Source organism: Aethalodelphis obliquidens, unplaced genomic scaffold (assembly GCF_003676395.1).
Source record: "Aethalodelphis obliquidens isolate GAN/ISIS:26980383/991018 unplaced genomic scaffold, ASM367639v1 scaffold1, whole genome shotgun sequence".
NCBI lineage: Eukaryota > Metazoa > Chordata > Mammalia > Artiodactyla > Delphinidae > Aethalodelphis > Aethalodelphis obliquidens.
The window spans coordinates 13447803-13464715 of record NW_020837945.1 but is presented as its reverse complement, the minus strand read 5'-3'; the positions used below and the strand labels follow the sequence as shown (position 1 = coordinate 13464715).

Below are 16913 nucleotides of genomic sequence, written 5' to 3'. Positions count from 1 at the left end.
CCACCCAAAGCTCATCATTTATGAAAGTCAGAATTCTCAAACACTGAAGCGTAGGATTCCAAGGTCTCACATGAGGCTCTATGATCTAGTCCAAGATCTCACAAATCCATCCCGAACCATTAAAAAAATACAGCTTTCCGAAAGTGATGACCTCTCTCCCAAAAGTTTTACCAATGAACCCCATGCTCATACTTTGTGTTCAAGCAAAAGCATCAAAATCAACTGGGGAAGCGGTGCTGTAAAACGCTAAGGAAGACTAGGGGCTCTCTCGCTCTCCATCCTCATAAAAACACCAGCTAAAACAAACAGCAGCTCCGGTGCCGTTAGTCAGTACTCGGGGGCACAGCGGACAGGCCAGACCAAGGGTAGTTAGTTAATCAATCTGCTGTCTTGGAAAGTAACTCCATGGCAGAGGCCAATTCACTCCGCAAAATGCAAACCAAGACTCACTCCTTGGGCAGAACAGCAAATGACGTTGGCACCGCCCCATAAAGCCTTTTCCCGGTTCACAATCCCTTCCTGTGCCCTGTTCAGCACTTTGCAATACTGGATGCCTAAATAAATATTAACTAATTATGCCGTAGATTCCCCAGGATCTTTTCAGTGGAGAAACCGCACGGAGCAAACAGCTAGTTTGGTGACTTCAATAACACTATAATCCTTTGTGCAGGAATATTAACCAGCCAACCTCCTCCACCCCGTGTTCTTCCTTTCCCTTCTTGGTTATGAGATCAGCCGTAGCATCCAACAATCCACACTTCCCCCCAAAGCACAGAGGAACTGCAAGCTCAGGAAAAATATTCTAGGAAAATGCAGCGGCGATACAAACTCGATATGGGGATCACCGCCCCGTCTACCTCCCAGTTCAATTCTCCCTGTCTACCTCACAATTCAATTCTGTGAGTAACTAAACAAACTTTCCCTTTAAAGAAGCAACCCCGCTAACTTACAAACCAGTTTCTGCCAAGTTTTGAGCTTTGTACCCGTTTCATTTGTACCCTAAAGACAGCAAAAAAAAAAGGGAGGAAGAAAGGAAAGAAGGAAGGGAGGAAGGGAGGGAGGGAGGGAGGGAGAGAGGGAGGGAGGGAGGAAATAAGAACACAGAAGTGAGACCCTCAAGGAGGTGAGATGAACTGAAGGGAAAAATAACAATGATCCCAGGAGGATAAGATTAAAAGTGGAGGGGAAAAAATATACAGCCAGTTTACCACCAATCAACTAGGATAAGATGAAAATACTGAAAATGTGGAAAGTGCCCCTGGTAATTCCATCTCCCCATAATGAAGAAAAAACAAATGATAGAAGTGGTATTGTTTTATTCTGTTGCAATGACCTTGAAGGAAGGCACTGAGAGAACTACAGTATTGGAAAAGGGTGGGAGAGGAAAATACTCAGTGTACTACAATTTAATAAGTGTCTACTTTGTGCCAAACCACGAGACAGGTACCTTACATGATAACTCATATAGAAATCTCACAGCAGCCGCCCCCCCAAAGCAGTTTTCATTATTTCCATCTCACAGTAGGGGAAATGCAGGCTCAGAGAGGTTAGGTAATTTTCCCGGGGCCACTCAGCTAAAAGTGACAGAGCAGGAATTCAAACCCGGCTCCTTCTGCCTCCGAAGTTCTTGTTCTTATACTGCCACATACTCAGAAAGATTTTCTGAGAAAACCAAAATGCCAAGGCTCATGCATTAAATATGAACCAAAATGAAACATTCTTCCTCAGTCATTACAGCAAATTTGCTGTGCCTGAGTACAAAGTTAACCTGCACTGTGAAGCGGGTTGAAAGCACCTCCAATCCACATTAAATTACCAGTAAGCCTTGTGTAAGTTCTAGTTAGATGTTTCTAAAACAATCTCGCAGGGTGTGTCCCAGTGAATATACAAAACCCACCTTACAACAACTTGATCCAACGTGTGTAATACTCAAGAATACAAGGTATGTTTTCAAAAAACTAAAAAACATTATGTCAAAGACACATAAAGATAAATACATAATGTCTTCACACAACTAGTAGACTCAGTTACTTAGTTTTACAGGATCTTGAGATCTTTTTTGACAGAGTTCCACAGGGCAGAATTTTTTAAATGCATGTAAATTTAAAAGAAGTAGTCTTTGTTTATGCTTCATTTAAAATACAAACAAAACCAAGGTTGGGTCTTTCAAAAGACCAATAAAACTGATGATACTTTAGCAAGGCTGATCAAGAAGAAAAAAGGCAGAAATAAGCAATGCCAGAAATGAAAAAGGAAACATTTCTACAGATGCTATAGTCCTTAAAAATATTATGAAAGAATATTATGTGTCACTTTATACCAATAAATTTTTTAATGAAATGGGAAAATTTCCATTTAAAAAAACAAAACTAGCTACTAAACCAAGATTGTCTTAATGGTCCTATTGCTATTGAACAAATTGAACCTGCAATAAATTTAAAAAAAAAATTCAAATAGGCAGAGCCACACCAGGTTATTTATGGGAGAGGTAAAGGAACTGTAAGAAAAAAAATGATACAGAAGTTATAACACCTGCAAGGTCATAGAGTAGAATTAACCAAATTTCAAATGTCTGTGTGATGTTCCCCAGCAGTCCCACGTGACAGTGTCTAGAAACCTTTATGAATAATATATTCCCCTTTCTCCAGCGGAGGATTCCTGTTCCATAAAACTCCACCAACGAGGGTCTATTAGTCAGTTTCACCAGAACTATCACCAGATCCAGTCTGGTTGTCTTTCCTGTTGGGTGAGTTGCTAAAGGTTCCTTGGGAGGTAGGAGGAATCAGCAGCAAGTTCGTATCTATCTGCATGTTCTTTTTGAGCCCATAGCAAGCTAGAAAGCAGGGCTCCAGCAGCTGTGCCAGCCTGGACCATGCAGCCTGTTGTTCCTCCCTGGGACATGTCTAGAGTGGTTGAAAAGTAATTTCATTTTACTTCTGTATCATAAACTTCAGGGAAGGTGGAGGGTGAAAGCAAACTATGTAAAACTGTGGCCACAGCAACCTGTCCCCTGAGCCCCGAAGTTCAAGTGGGCTGGGAAAGCCAGGTTCTTCTGTTCTGGTATTAGAAGAATGACAGAATCAGCTACTAACATCCTCCTAATCGCACCCACCCCAGAACTGGGAGAAACATTTGTAAAATACAATTTGGTTTTCTACAAATATAGTGAGATCCACACATTTATTAACCTTCTTTTCTGGCCCTAAAAGTAAGACAATTCTCTAAAAATTCTTACAAAGCATTAGCTTACAAAACACACACACACACACACACAGCTCACACTGCTCTGTACTGACCTGCTGATCAGATATGAAATAGATGACACAGATAACAGTTAACCCTAAAGCCTCCACCTAACTCCCTCTGCAGTGAGTAAACACCACACATGTCAAATGAAAGCTCCTGAGGGCCTCGAAACAAAACCTAAAGAATGTTTGCACTTGGCCAAGTTCATCGTTTGCTGAGACGTATGAAGTGTCTCTTGCAATCATCCCAACCCCGGTACCACACTCCACCCAAACTTCCTCTCCCCTTCCCAACCGAAATTGACTTAGGCAATCAATCTAAAGATAAACCAGCTGCCACAGAAAAACTAACATTTTTCAACAAAGAAAAAAGATCCACATAAACATATATAACACCTCAAGAGCCAGGAAGCCTCGAGCTGAACTCACCTAAATCAGACACAAAATTAACGAGAAACCGAGACTTCCGATGGATGCCTCACTCCAGAACTCCCATCCAGGAGCCTGCTGGGTGCCACAGCTTCAGGTATTACTTTGGAAGTTTTTGTCACTTAAATCCCAAGACTTTCACGGGGTTCATTTTCAAAGACACTGAGCCGTAATTACTGAACGCGCAGCAGGACCTTTGGGGACAGGGCGCATCTTTGGTGGGTAACATGATCCCACAGCCTCCTTCCCAATCCCGGACTCTGTGCGCGGTCCCTGGTTACAGAAGGCAAGTGAAGCGCTTTCGAAGCCCGAACCCCTTTTCCCTGAAGCTAAAACTTACATGGGTGGCGTCGCTGGGCAGCCCCAGGGCAGCGTGGAGTCGCGGCTCGCCGGCCCCGGGAGTGGGGCTCGGGGCGCACAAGTCCCCGAGCGGCAGCTGCAGAACCCGGGGCTCTCATCCCGCCTCTCCTAGCCCAGAGCCACCCTCCGAGGCTGGCCCACACCACCCAATACAAAGAAATTTGCCGGTGAAAAGAAAGGGTTTTTAAATTCAAGCTCACCACTGCTCAGCAAGGCGCACATGCTTCTCGCGTCTTGCTTCCCATCTCTCAAACTTCCAGTAACACAAATGAGGAAGCAGCAGCCTTCCCCCGGCTTCTGGCAGTGGGAGTGGGCGTAACTTGTGAAGTTTCGTGCTATGATGAATCTGGTCATTTGGGTGTGTTGGAGAGGGTTTGTGGCTCCTCCCCGCCCACCGTCACCTCCCTGCTCTCCGCCTCCTCCAGTTTAATTCTCCCCTTTGGAGCTGGCAACGCCGCAAACTCCCCTGCGCTCAGCTCCTCCCATCCTTAGGGGAATTTAATTCCTAACAGGTTTTAACCATTTTACAGATGAACCTGGTCGCCCTGCAGAAAGCCTAAGTTCTTTTCAAATTATTTTTCGATCGCACATGGCAAGAAAGCAGTGCCTCTTACCGGATTTAAGAGGCTATAAATCTTCAATAACTGCTCAGCACCCCCTCTTCCCCGGCAGGAATGTGGGCGCTTTAGCAAGTGGAGACCTAATTCCTGAACATCTAGTTTAAAATAGTGGAGGACAGGGAAAAAAAGGAAAACAAACAAACAAAAAAACACCTTTCAGGGCTTCCCTGGTGGCGCAGTGGTTGAGAATCCACCTGCCAGTGAAGGGGACACGGGTTCGAGCCCTGGTCCGGGAAGATCCCACATGCCGCGGAGCAACTAAGCCGGTGCGCCACAACTACTGAGCCTGCGCTCTAGAGCCCACGCACCACAACTACTGAGCCCAAGAGCCACAACTACTGAGCCCAGGTGCCACAACTTCTGAAGCTCACATGCCTAGAGCCCGTGCTCCACAACAAGAGAAGCGACCACAATGAGAAGCCTGCGCACCGCAGAGTAGCCCCCGCTCGCTGCAACTAGAGAAAGCCCGCATGCAGCAACGATGACACAATGCAGCCAGAAACGATAAATAAATAAAATAATAAAATAAATAAATTTATTTTTAAAAAACACCTTTCAGCTGGCTATCTTTCCTTTAAAGCTTATTACAAAATATTTCAGATATACAGAAATATATTTGAAAATAATATAATGAACCATGCAACACAAAAAATTAAAATTACCAATCTTGTTGAAGCCATCTGTAAACACCTCCCTGAAATGCATCCCCGTTTTCCTCCTCTTTGAAATATAACTGCTATAAATTTGATTTCCCAAGAGCAATTTTTATATCAGTTTCTAAAAATTCTAAAGGACACCATGCTAACAAAGTTCACCCGAAAGCAATCCAATGAGTATCTTTCACCTGGGCTTGCTCTTATTTCCCAAACAGAAGTTAAATTAAGTAAAACTTAAAAGGACTAGACATTAAATCAAGCCTCAGGTGGCTGGTTAAAGAGAATGAAAGAAATCACAGTATAAGAAAATAGGATATCTGGAATGACAAGCAAGAGGCCGTATCTGAAAGAGTTGAAGCATTCATGGATGAAACTGATAGATTAATACAGCATTATCGTTTTACAAGGTTAATTAATAGCTGTGTCAAAAGCCAAGGATACTGACCCGCATTGTAAGGGGCTTTTTTTTCAAACAAACAGCCTACAGAAATAGAAACACAGCATTCATCATGAAAGAAGTCCTAATTGCTCAAGTGCCTGCTGGAGTTATTATAGGCTGGGAGCAATACTCAGAAAAGGGAACCTTCAAGAAAATCATGATAAAAATCAAAATGGTAAAAACCATGATCCGTTCAAAATTGATTCAAAATTGAATAAGAAGTAGATGCCTAGTTCATCTTTATATTCCCACTACCTTGCAGAGAGGCTAGCATAAGTAGAAATGTAATAACTATTTGATAAATGAATGAAGCAAACAAACAAGAGAATGCCCATGAAGACTTCTGAAGGAGCAGAATGAAAAGAGAGTGGATAGAGCAGTGGTCCTTAACAGGAGGTGACTTTGCCCCCAGGGAATATGTAGCAATGTCTGGAGACATTCTTGGTTGTCACGACTTGGGGGTGCTATTAGCATCTAATCGGTGAAAGTCAGGGATGCTGCTAACCATCTTAAAAAGCACAGGAAAGCCTCCTACAGCAAAGCATTATCTAAGCCTAAGATGCCAATGCTGCTAGTGAGAAACTCTCACATAGAGGTTTCACTATCAACTGTCGATTAATTGACTTATTCCATCTATGACCATCAACATTATAAAGAGACTCTCCTGGGACTTACGAAAATATAGCACAGCATTTCTCCTTCATTTCCACTGTGCAGCATTTGATGGCTGAGAACCATCTATGTGGGCTCAGAAGAAACTGGGCACTGGGGTCAGAATCAGTAAAGCAGTTTACTGGCTTGGGGCACAGCCTCAGGTCCATGCAGCTCACTAAGCCAACAACTTGTGTTGAAATTGGAGGATGATAATCAAGAAGGGGTGGGAGGAAGAGGATGGAAAGCCAGAGTATCAGCTTTAGATCACTGCATGGTTGGGGAAGGAGGCACGGTGTGCAAAGTGAAAGAGATGTGAAAGATACATGGGGTCAGGCTTATCCCGGACACATCAGTCATTTCTCTATTGACGGTCACTAGCAGGAGACACTCCATTGGGAACAGGAAGGACATTTAATCTCATTACAGCTTATCGAAAAGCAAGTTACAAATCACTTACAAGAAAAAGAATGCAAACATCACAAAGTTTACCGGTCAGGGTGAAGGACTTACAAAGTGGAGACATCTTTTCTACAGGTTTTTCTGGTCTTATCATTACCTAATAAGTATTTCTTTTAACTGGAATGCCATATTTTTTTTTTCTTTCTTGAATAAGAAAGAGTTTTGCTGTTGCTGGGGGGTGGGGGGGAGGTGTGGCCAGGCAGGGGGCAGTGGGTTTGTTCATCTTAAATCGCCCTTGAAACCTAACAGATGGTAGGTTCTCAATAAATGCATGTGGGATTAAACTGAAGGAGTACCCCACTTTATTGCTCACCTCTCAGGCCAGGAAATAAAGAGTCCCCTATACTTGCTTCTGGGGGAATCCGCAGGGCACCCTGAGTTCAAGAGTCTGAGTGACCTGTGAGTGCATAGAAAACCTGTTGGTTTCGTTCAGTGGCTGACAGATTGCCAAAGACCTGACACAGGTGAAAGCCCGTCAAGATCAGAACCCAAGAGGTCCCCAAGCAGCGGCCACCAGCCTCACAGTGGGACGTCTCTGTGCACCAAAGCGCTTACTCCTATAACAGAAGGAAGAGTGCCAAGCTGTGGGTCCCCTCCAAACACCACTTGACAAATTGGCGTTAAGGAAGACACTTGAGCCCTCCTTAAGTTACCAGCTTCTTAACCTGAGGTTTCTGATGCCACTCATTTTGCTTTTAAAAAGTCATATGAATTTAGGAAAAGAAAAAGCGACCACAGTTATGAGCCAGACCAAAAGAAATGAACTTAAGCGTGAAAGTACTGTATTTCTGTTCCAGAGAAATGCAACCAGTAGAGGGCGCACAACTGACTTTTGTTTTTAACAATTATCCACCGTCAGGATAAACCTGGGGACGATGTTAAAAGAAACAAGTCACAAAAATAATCACGCACTACCACACATGGGGGAAAAAAAAAGATTAAAAGCTAGCCTCCTCATTTTATAGGTTTGATTTCAGGTCTTCAAAATATATACCGTTTTCCAAATTTAAATGGCATCATAATAGCATAATACAACATTTAAGTAGATAAGATAGGCACTGAACACAGCATGTTTAATGTAAAACTAAAATGTTTTTCTTTTTTTCCTAGGAATGAGCAAAATTAAACTTGCTCCATAATTTATAATGCTCTATTTTATTTTTATTATTTTTAGTTTCATGTTGGGTAAGAAGTTTTTCATATGCTAATGTCTACTGTAAATGTTTTCAAAAGCCTTTACTAAGTGATGGTGCTAGACCAACACCACCATGTCACTAATCCAAAAATTTGGAATATTTTTCCAAAATGTTTATTTTCACTTATATTAAAAGTCATCCAGCGTTATTTTTCCCATTTCTGTAGGCTCTCAAATTTCCACAATCTGATTCAATAAGCTTAGTATTTCACTATCGAGAGGCTTAGAATTATTTGCAGATATAAAGTTTGTACCGCCTTCCTTTTGAAAAATATAAATTAAAATGTTTAAAAAAGCAAAAACAAAAAACATTTTGAAAAAAACTACAAGCCATGACGCCCTTATATGGTATTTATACTGTAAATGGATATTTACACAAGAGCTAGCTCAACAGACATAATTAATTATAATTAATTAATCACTCAATTAATACCTGTTGGGAAACACCATTTGGTACGTGGGGAAGAAAGCCACAAAGAATTAAACTTCTCTCCTTCCCTTTGTCAGTTGAATTTACACTAAGAAACCAAAAAATTCCAGACAGTTTATCCTCCCCAAAGATTTTTACTCAGTCTTTAACTTGCTTAGATCTACAATTGCATTGTAGATCTCACTGCATACAGCTATTGCATTAGATCAACAATAACTGGCTTTTAAAATTCCTTTTAAATTGTGCTCTCAACAACACAAATGCCTTCCTTAAACAAGAAGCTTCTGGATTATCTGTTCAAGGGTCTTCAAAACCAACCTGCTCAGGAATCGAGAAAGCTTAACCCAAAAGCATTACAATCAGCTGAACTGACAAGGTCTGCAAAGTTGTTACCAGTGCCTGCAATGGAGCTCCCCACCACCATCCCCAGCTTGCATACGGAGCTAGGAAGGAGGGTTCCCAGGAACAAGGTAAGCAGTGCTCACACCAACCTGCCATCACCTGTGTCACCTTGTATCAGCAGCAAAGCTGGGGAGAAAGTGTGTTCTCCTCATCAAGCTAGGTGAGGCCCAGAAGGGGTGTTAATTAACACAGTCAAATGAGCTGAATCCAAATAAAAAGACATTCCCCAGCATAATTACAGATCCAAACACAGATCCTGTTAATCCTATGATGTCACCATGGAAATTCAGAAGCTTATTCATGAATACATTTTGCAGCTGGCTGACAACTGATTGCCAAAATCAATTTTTTATATTTGAAGCTGATTGAAAGTCTAAATATGGATCCATCCCACCCACTCCCGGGCTTGGTGATCTGAGGATCCGCTCAGGAAACTGACATGTTTGAAAACCCTTGATTCAGCCCTGGACGAGGCCTTCCTTCTCTCTGAGAGAAAACCAAGGTTCGTCCTTTCAGGCAATGTCTTGATATGCAAAGCCCTCATTAAATTTGATTTGATACAAGAACGTTTTACAACTTGAAACTCTGTACCCACCAAACTTAGAGACTCTTAACATAGTTTTCTCTGTCTGAAAACCGAATGCCTAACCAATAAGCAGAAATATTCCTGAGAAATACAATGTCTGCGAAAAAGAGGCCAAGCGAACTCTAATAGTTTGCTTTTAGACGTCACCTCCAGGATACACTGCAGTGACTTGAGTGTGTGGCAAGGTCCCTAAAATCTGCAGGCTTCACCTTCCTCAACAATTTAAGTGATGGTGTTCAAATTAATTTTCTCTGGCTTCCTAGCCAGAGGGGGGGGGGAAAAATATATATATATATATCTTCCAATTATATGCTTCCATGATTTTAAAATTCTCATTGGCTTTCGCTGCCCCAAATTACATTTCTTTACAGAACAACTTTTATCTCACATGCCAAGGTCGAGAGTTTCAGGACTCAGTGGTGGCCCACATACGTATAACTGAACCCACGCTTGTAACTGGAAGGGTGAAGGGGAGAGGGGAGGAAGTGCAACCAGAGGATAAAGGTAACGAAGAAGACAGAGGAAAAGTCCGTGAACCCTTAGTCCCTACTAGCAATCGCCCATAGGGGGCCAGATGCTGTCCTACCCACACACACAGTGAAGCTGTCGCTTCCAAGGGCCCTGTGTGCCTTGCACAAGAGGTACATGTGGTTGCTGGGGGTGAGAGCATCTGGGTTCTCACTGGTGTGGGATCTTTCAGGCACCTCTCTGCTTGGCCACAGTAAACAATAATGATTACCACTGGCACTGAAAGTCGGATCACACTGAATAACGAAAGGACAAAGATAAGAAGTCAAGTTCTAATTTTCAGACCCGCCTTCTTTCCAAAGAACATGTAGCCAGGATAACCTTACCATTCAGTACTGCAGAGCCTCCTGGAAAAGCCGGGTCAGGGAGCTTTCCCACTGGGGAGGCCTCATCTGGTCCTGGGAGAAGCAAGGACAGGAAGTAAGACGACCTTGTTCAAGTCCAGGCTCCACCAACAGCCAGGTGAGAAACTTAAAGCAACCCATCCAGCTTCCCCTTCAGTGAAATGGGAAGTTGAAATCGATGCCTTTGACGATGGGCTGCATAGGTTAACAGGCTTTGTACGGGCACATGCCTAATATTTTCCCTAAACAGTAAAGGGCATTACACAGGCAAAGTCAGTTTCCAATCAGGAAAGAAGCAAAGCCTGTATCTCAAGCTATGGTAGTGTGTAGAATGTTTCTGATGTTTTTATGTTGATATTACTACAATATTTTGGTAATGGATAAAGTACAGTTGAGACACTAGTTACATGTCAGATAAGAGAGCGGGGGCCCTTCCAAGACCCCAGAGCCACAGAGAGACCTCTTGAGCCCTCCCTGTCGAGTCCCTATTGTGGAGAAGCATCAAGTCCCCTCAAGAGTGTCACTAGGGCTTCCCTGGTGGTGCAGTGGTTGAGAGTCCGCCTGCCGATGCAGGGGACACGGGTTCGTGCCCCGGTCCGGGAAGATCCCACATGCCGCAGAGCAGCTGGGCCCATGAGCCATGGCCGCTGAGCCTGCACGTCCGGCGCCTGTGCTCCGCAACAGGAGAGGCCACAACAGTGAGAGGCCCGCGTACCGCCAAAAAAACTAAAAACAAACAAAAAAAGAGTGTCACTAACAGTGAGCCACATCAGCCCTTGGCACTCACCAGGGACAGCTAATAAAACAGTATTTGGTTTTGTTTTTCATGAGCGAGAATACTTTTATTTTATATTAAAATACATCAGTAATTGTCATTTCATATTTTCTGGACCGGAACATATCCAGGTGAAGCTGGGTGGGAAGGACACACCAAACACTTGGGTACAATGGTGAAGAGAAAAGGACCACACCCACAGATGCATTTCTAACACCTGACACCTGACAGAGCTCTCTGCTAGTGACAGGGACATAATCAATTACAATTAGGGGACTTCTCATGTTGGGAACATGCTAATGGAATCCACTTGTCTTGCGTTCCCTTCCAAGCGCTCGGGCATGAGATTTTATGGTCTCTAGGAGCACAGGGTACCATTTTCCCTAAACGAAGATCCAACTGCAAAGGTTATTTTCAATCAGGAAATACAACAAGCCTATATCTCAAAATATTAAATGGCCTGAGGTAAGGCAATAGACACATGGAGGGTCACAGACCCATATACCTAAGAGCAGAAAGGGGGGAGGGGATCTTACAAATCACTCATTCATCTGAGGTCAGAGGGTTAAGTGACCCCCCTCAGGCGCACAGAATAAAATGATGGCAGATTCGGCCTAGAAGCCAGATCTACTGAAACAAACCTGCTGTACATTCCACCAACTCAATTATTACCTGCTTTAAAAAAAAAATTCCATCAAATAAACATTAAAGACAGTATATGCAAATATAATTCTGTACCCCAACACAGTACAAAAGGCATATATAAATAAAAAGTGATATACATTGATCCCATCTGAAACTAAGAGCTAACCATAATAACTGGACGCATGAGAAAATTCTTGGCTCAATCCCAAGCAAGCAAACAGGAGGATCAGAGACCTGGGATGGAAGGATACAGTCAATCTAGGATGGCTGAAGGCAGGCTGATTCACCAGCAGACAGCATCCTCCCAAATCACTGTGGTGAGCTTGGCAAGACTGTGGGGGAAGCCTGGTAGAGACATGGGACACATTCAGGTACGCCCAAGGGGTCATGGGGGTGCCATGGTCAAAGACAAGGACTCCCCCAGTTAGGGAAGTCCTACTCCTAGAGTCCCGAGAAGTTAAAATATATCTCTACAGATGCTGAAAAACAGCATCATTTCTCACGTGCACATGAATGTTCACTGCAGAATTATTCACAACAGGTAGAAAGTGAAAAAAAACCAGGTGTCCATCAGCAGGTGAATGGATAAACAGAACGTGGTCTGGTCCACGTAGTGGAATATTACTCAGTCATTAAAAGGATGGAGTTTTGATTCACGTTACAATACAGACGAACCTTGAAAATATTATGCTAAGCGACAAGGTCAGACACAAAAGGACAACTAGTGCATGATCCCACTTATATGAAATATCTAGAATAGGCAAATTCATGGAGAGAAAGAGGAGCTTAGAGGTTACCAGACGCTGAGGGGCAGGGGAAATGGAGAGTTATTGCTTAATGGTTACAGTGTTTCTTGGGGTGATGAAAAAGTTTGGGACGTAAAGAGCGGTGATGGCTGTACGACATTGTGAATGTAATTACTGTCACTGAATTATACGCATAAAAATGGTTAAAATGGCAAATTTTATGCTATATATTTTTTACCACAATTTTTTTTAATGATTCAAAAAAGACATCATTTTCAGCCTACTGGCTCAGGTACAGGTAGCTTTTCAAAATACTGCTGTTAAAAACAAAAGTAATCAAAACTTTAAGCACATTAACCAAGCTTTAAAAGGTGCCTTTCTCCTTGTCACATCACCAAGATCTTAATCCTACACCTGAAAGAGCAAATTTTTCTCTGATTGTAAGTGATAAAATGGGATTGTCTAATCTATAAAATTCAAACTCTTATAAGCATGAAGACAAAACGAGGCACACCTTTGCACATCAAGAGCTTTCCCAGGTGCCAGGTGTCACACCTGAACGGAATGTCATGGATCCACTTCCAGTAACCCATCCCAATCCCAAATGGCAAAGCACAACATGAAGACAGAGAGGGTGGGATCTAAGTCTAGAACCGAAAGAGGAGGAAATAAATCAAATTCAAATTACCAACTGAAAGTACTAAACGGCACACATCTTAACACACCACATTTTACGCATTTATCCCATTCAACAGACCTAGACTGGCCAGGAATTCCTTTTCTGGTCACAAGCCTATCACCTAAATTTTTGTAAAGCCTCAGTCCCTCATCTGTAAAATGGGTTATAATAGTATCTCGCTCATGAGGCTATGCAAGGCTGTCACTGACATTTCCTGAGTACTTTGTGAAAACCATAGGGCTGGGGTCTGCTCATCTATTTTTGTACCTGGTCCTCATGCCAACTCAACAAAGTACTATGACTGGACCCATTCTACAGAAAAAGAGACTGAGACACAGAGGTTAAGTGAGCTGCCCTGCCCAAAGCTACTCAACAAGTAGGAGGCAGGTCTGAAATTCTAACTTGGTCTCACTTAGGCTGGAACCCCAGCTCTCCCAGATCTTATTGCTACAGTTGGCCTGTAGGCTTGTCATCATCACTGACCTGGGCAGCCTCACACGCACTGCGTTTGTCTGTATTATTCTTATCACCTTTAGTATTCAGATTCTGGGCTCACAAAGTCACAGAGCTGAGTCTGATTCCTGAAGGCTGCACTTACTCACGGGGCACCTCATCTCCCTCCCGAGGCCAAACGTAGTGGGAAAAGAACATATTTCAGGGTTTGTCATGAAGCTGCTAGAAGGTAGTCATCACCCTGTCTGAGAAAGATGACTGAACAAAGTATCTAAGATGAGCAAGTTAAACCGGGCAACAGTCAAGGAATATGCCTCATACACACGTAGAAAATTTCTAAATACGTTCAAAGGGGCCTCTCCCATAAGCAAGATCTGCTGCAAGAGGCAAGTTCAAGGTCCGGGTTGAGATAATGAACCATCGGGTGGGTATTTTATACTAAGCTATGTGCAATGTTGGTTCACAGCCAAAAGAAATACATGATGAGCAGAACCTCGCTTGAGCTCAACCAGTTCGCACTCTCCCAGACTTCCTGGTAACGTACAGCAGGTGTTTCACAGGATGACACACTGCTCTTGACGTAGGTACCAAGAGTTACGCATGCCTGCTGGTTGGTATAGAGGAGGCTCGTGCAAGCAGGCTGACCACCGCTTCACTAGATCACCTGAATCACCACAGCTCAGTCTTCCACTCCCAGCTTCATGGCTTCTGAGAAAAGGAACTTCTCAGCATTGGGTCACAAGGACGCCAACCGGCCAAGCTTGAGAATCCTTGCAGAGGGCTGGCTCGGCTCCAACGCGTTCACACGACTTGCTCAGGCTTGGGCTTATGACTCAGACTCGTCACTCCTCCCAAAGCCCTGTATCCTGAGAGCCTTTGTTGGTTTTTCTGGCCACAGATGAACTCAGCCCATTCAAGAACAGCTGTAATCCCGTCCACACATAACTTTCCATTGGCGAAAATTAGTCAGGGAGGCTGGGTCTGAGGTCAGCAGCCCCCCGAAGGAAGACCCCCTACCCCCCACCACAAAAAAATATCAAATATAGCTGTTAATGAACTGCCCATTTCCAGTCTCATAGACACTACTAGCACATACATGGAGCCTACTGACTCTGTGGACTTCAATAACCAAAAACAATATTCTTGGCCTTTGGCATCAGCATGGGATTTCGTTTTCATAAGGCTGTAGTGCCAGCTCGTGCTATTTGCTCCCATGGGGCCCAGCATTTGTTCCAAATATACATGGACCACAGATCTCAGCTCTTTATTCAAGGTACCTTCTCTGTGGGGTCCTCCCAGCCACTCCCCCAACTGCCTTCCCCCACCTCTCTCCCCTGACACATCTCCTTTCCCACTTCCCTGCTTTCTTTTCTCCTCCTTTATACACACACTAAATTTTCTTATTTTCCTATTTTCTTATTTATTGTTTCTCTCCCCACCCACTAGAATGTAAGTTCCACAAGAGCAGGGACTTTTATCTATTTTGCTCTCAACTCTATCTCAAGTGCCTAGAAGAGTGCTTGGTACATGGTGGACCCTCAACAAATATCTGTGGACTGAAACTGAATAGACCCTCGTGATGATAACCAAGATCAGAAGCATGATCAAGTACACCCAGGCCTGAGATCGCTCCTTAACCCACAGAGCAAAGTTCTCTGCCACTTTCCTTTAGAATCCCACACAGCAAGAAGGGAAATAGTGAACAAGGGGAGAAGTATACATTTATTCCACCAATACACAAATAGTTGGTCTTTGCGACTTGTAACCCTCACTAAGAATTTTCAAGACACTGCATGCTGAATCTCCAAAATACATAGGATGGAGGGAGACAGGAGAAGATGGCGGAAGAGTAGGACGCGGAGATCACCTTCCTCCCCACAGATGCATCAGAAATACACCTACACGTGGAACTGCTCCTACGGAGCACCCACAATACATAGGGTTGTTAACAGAAAGGGGGAAAGATGCCAATAACGCCTCCATAAAGTCAACCTCAAGGATCCCACCCTCAGTTCACTGGCTCCCATCCTCCTGGACCACTCCCTCTCAGGCCCTAACCCAAATACCCCTCCACCTTCTGCTGGCCCTCCCAGCCTGGCTTCCTCACAGCCCTCCATGGCCCATCATTAAATTCTCTTTCTTACTTCCTTGCCCCTCTATTACTTGGTCCCATCTGTTTGGCAAATATGCTAACGTGGTCAAATCCAACAAAGTGCCTGGTTTGTAACTGCACCCAGACAGTTGGCTCTGGCTGAGGGGGAAAAAAACCCAAAAAACAACCCACTTGTCTTACTTTAAACCCATGACCACTAATATCAAGTGCCTTTAAATGAAATCAGCAATCTCCCACCAAAGTTCCCAGTCCATTCACATCCACTCATGAATGCACCCCAGTGTTCACTGCAGCACTATTTACAATAGCCAGGACATGGAAGTAACCTAAATGTCCATTGACAGAGGAGTGGATAAAGAAGATGTGGTACATATATACAATGGAATATTACTCAGCCATAAAAAAGAATGAAATAATACCATTTGCAGCAACATGGATGGACCTAGAGACAGTCATACTGAGTGAAGTCAGGCAGAGAAAGACAAATATCATATGATATCATTTATGTGTGGAATCTAAAAAAAAATGGTACAAATGAACTTATATACAATGCAGAAATAGACTCACAGACATAGAAAACAAATGTATGGTTACCAAAGGGGAAAGGTGGGAGGAGGGATAAATTGGGAGATTGGGATTGACATATACACACTACTATATATAAAACAGATAACCAACAAGGACCTACTGCATAGTACAGGGAACGCTACTCAATACTCTGTAATGGCCTATATGGGAAAAGAATCTAAAAAAAGAGTGGATATATGTATATGTATAGCTGATTCACTTTGCTGTACAGCAGAAACTAACACAACATTGTAAATCAACTATACTCCAATAAAAATTTAAAAAAATTAAAAAAAAACAAAGTTCCCAGTCCATTCACACCCACTCATGAAGTTCCCATCTACTCTTCTCTTCCCAGATGCCCAATAATTTCTCCCCATCTTGCTTCTCAGCTGATGATTTTTCATCCTACTTCTCTGACAAAATTGAAGCAATCACATAGGACCACCACCACTTCCTAGACTGTCTGTCTATATTTACCAACAAGCATCAATCTGCACCCACTCTACCCTGCTGCCTGGGATCTTAGATAACCATCCACATCCTACCTCAAACCAATCCCTCCACCTGTGACTAGACCCTCTGCAT

The 16913-nt window shown here is 43.3% G+C and overlaps 1 protein-coding gene across 3 annotated transcripts in view; it reads right to left on the bottom strand.

The window, feature by feature from the left end:
- TIAM1 (TIAM Rac1 associated GEF 1) overlaps positions 1-16913 on the bottom strand; it is a 407413-nt gene that overhangs the window by 202492 nt on the left and 188008 nt on the right. The window contains exon 1 of one of the 3 annotated variants that reach the window (XM_027101400.1): positions 4235-4347. The exons of the other annotated variants lie outside the window; for them this stretch is intronic. The gene's annotated coding sequence lies outside the window, so the exon portion shown is untranslated. Of the gene's footprint in view, positions 1-4234; positions 4348-16913 lie in introns of those variants that run through there. 3 annotated transcript variants of the gene reach the window in all.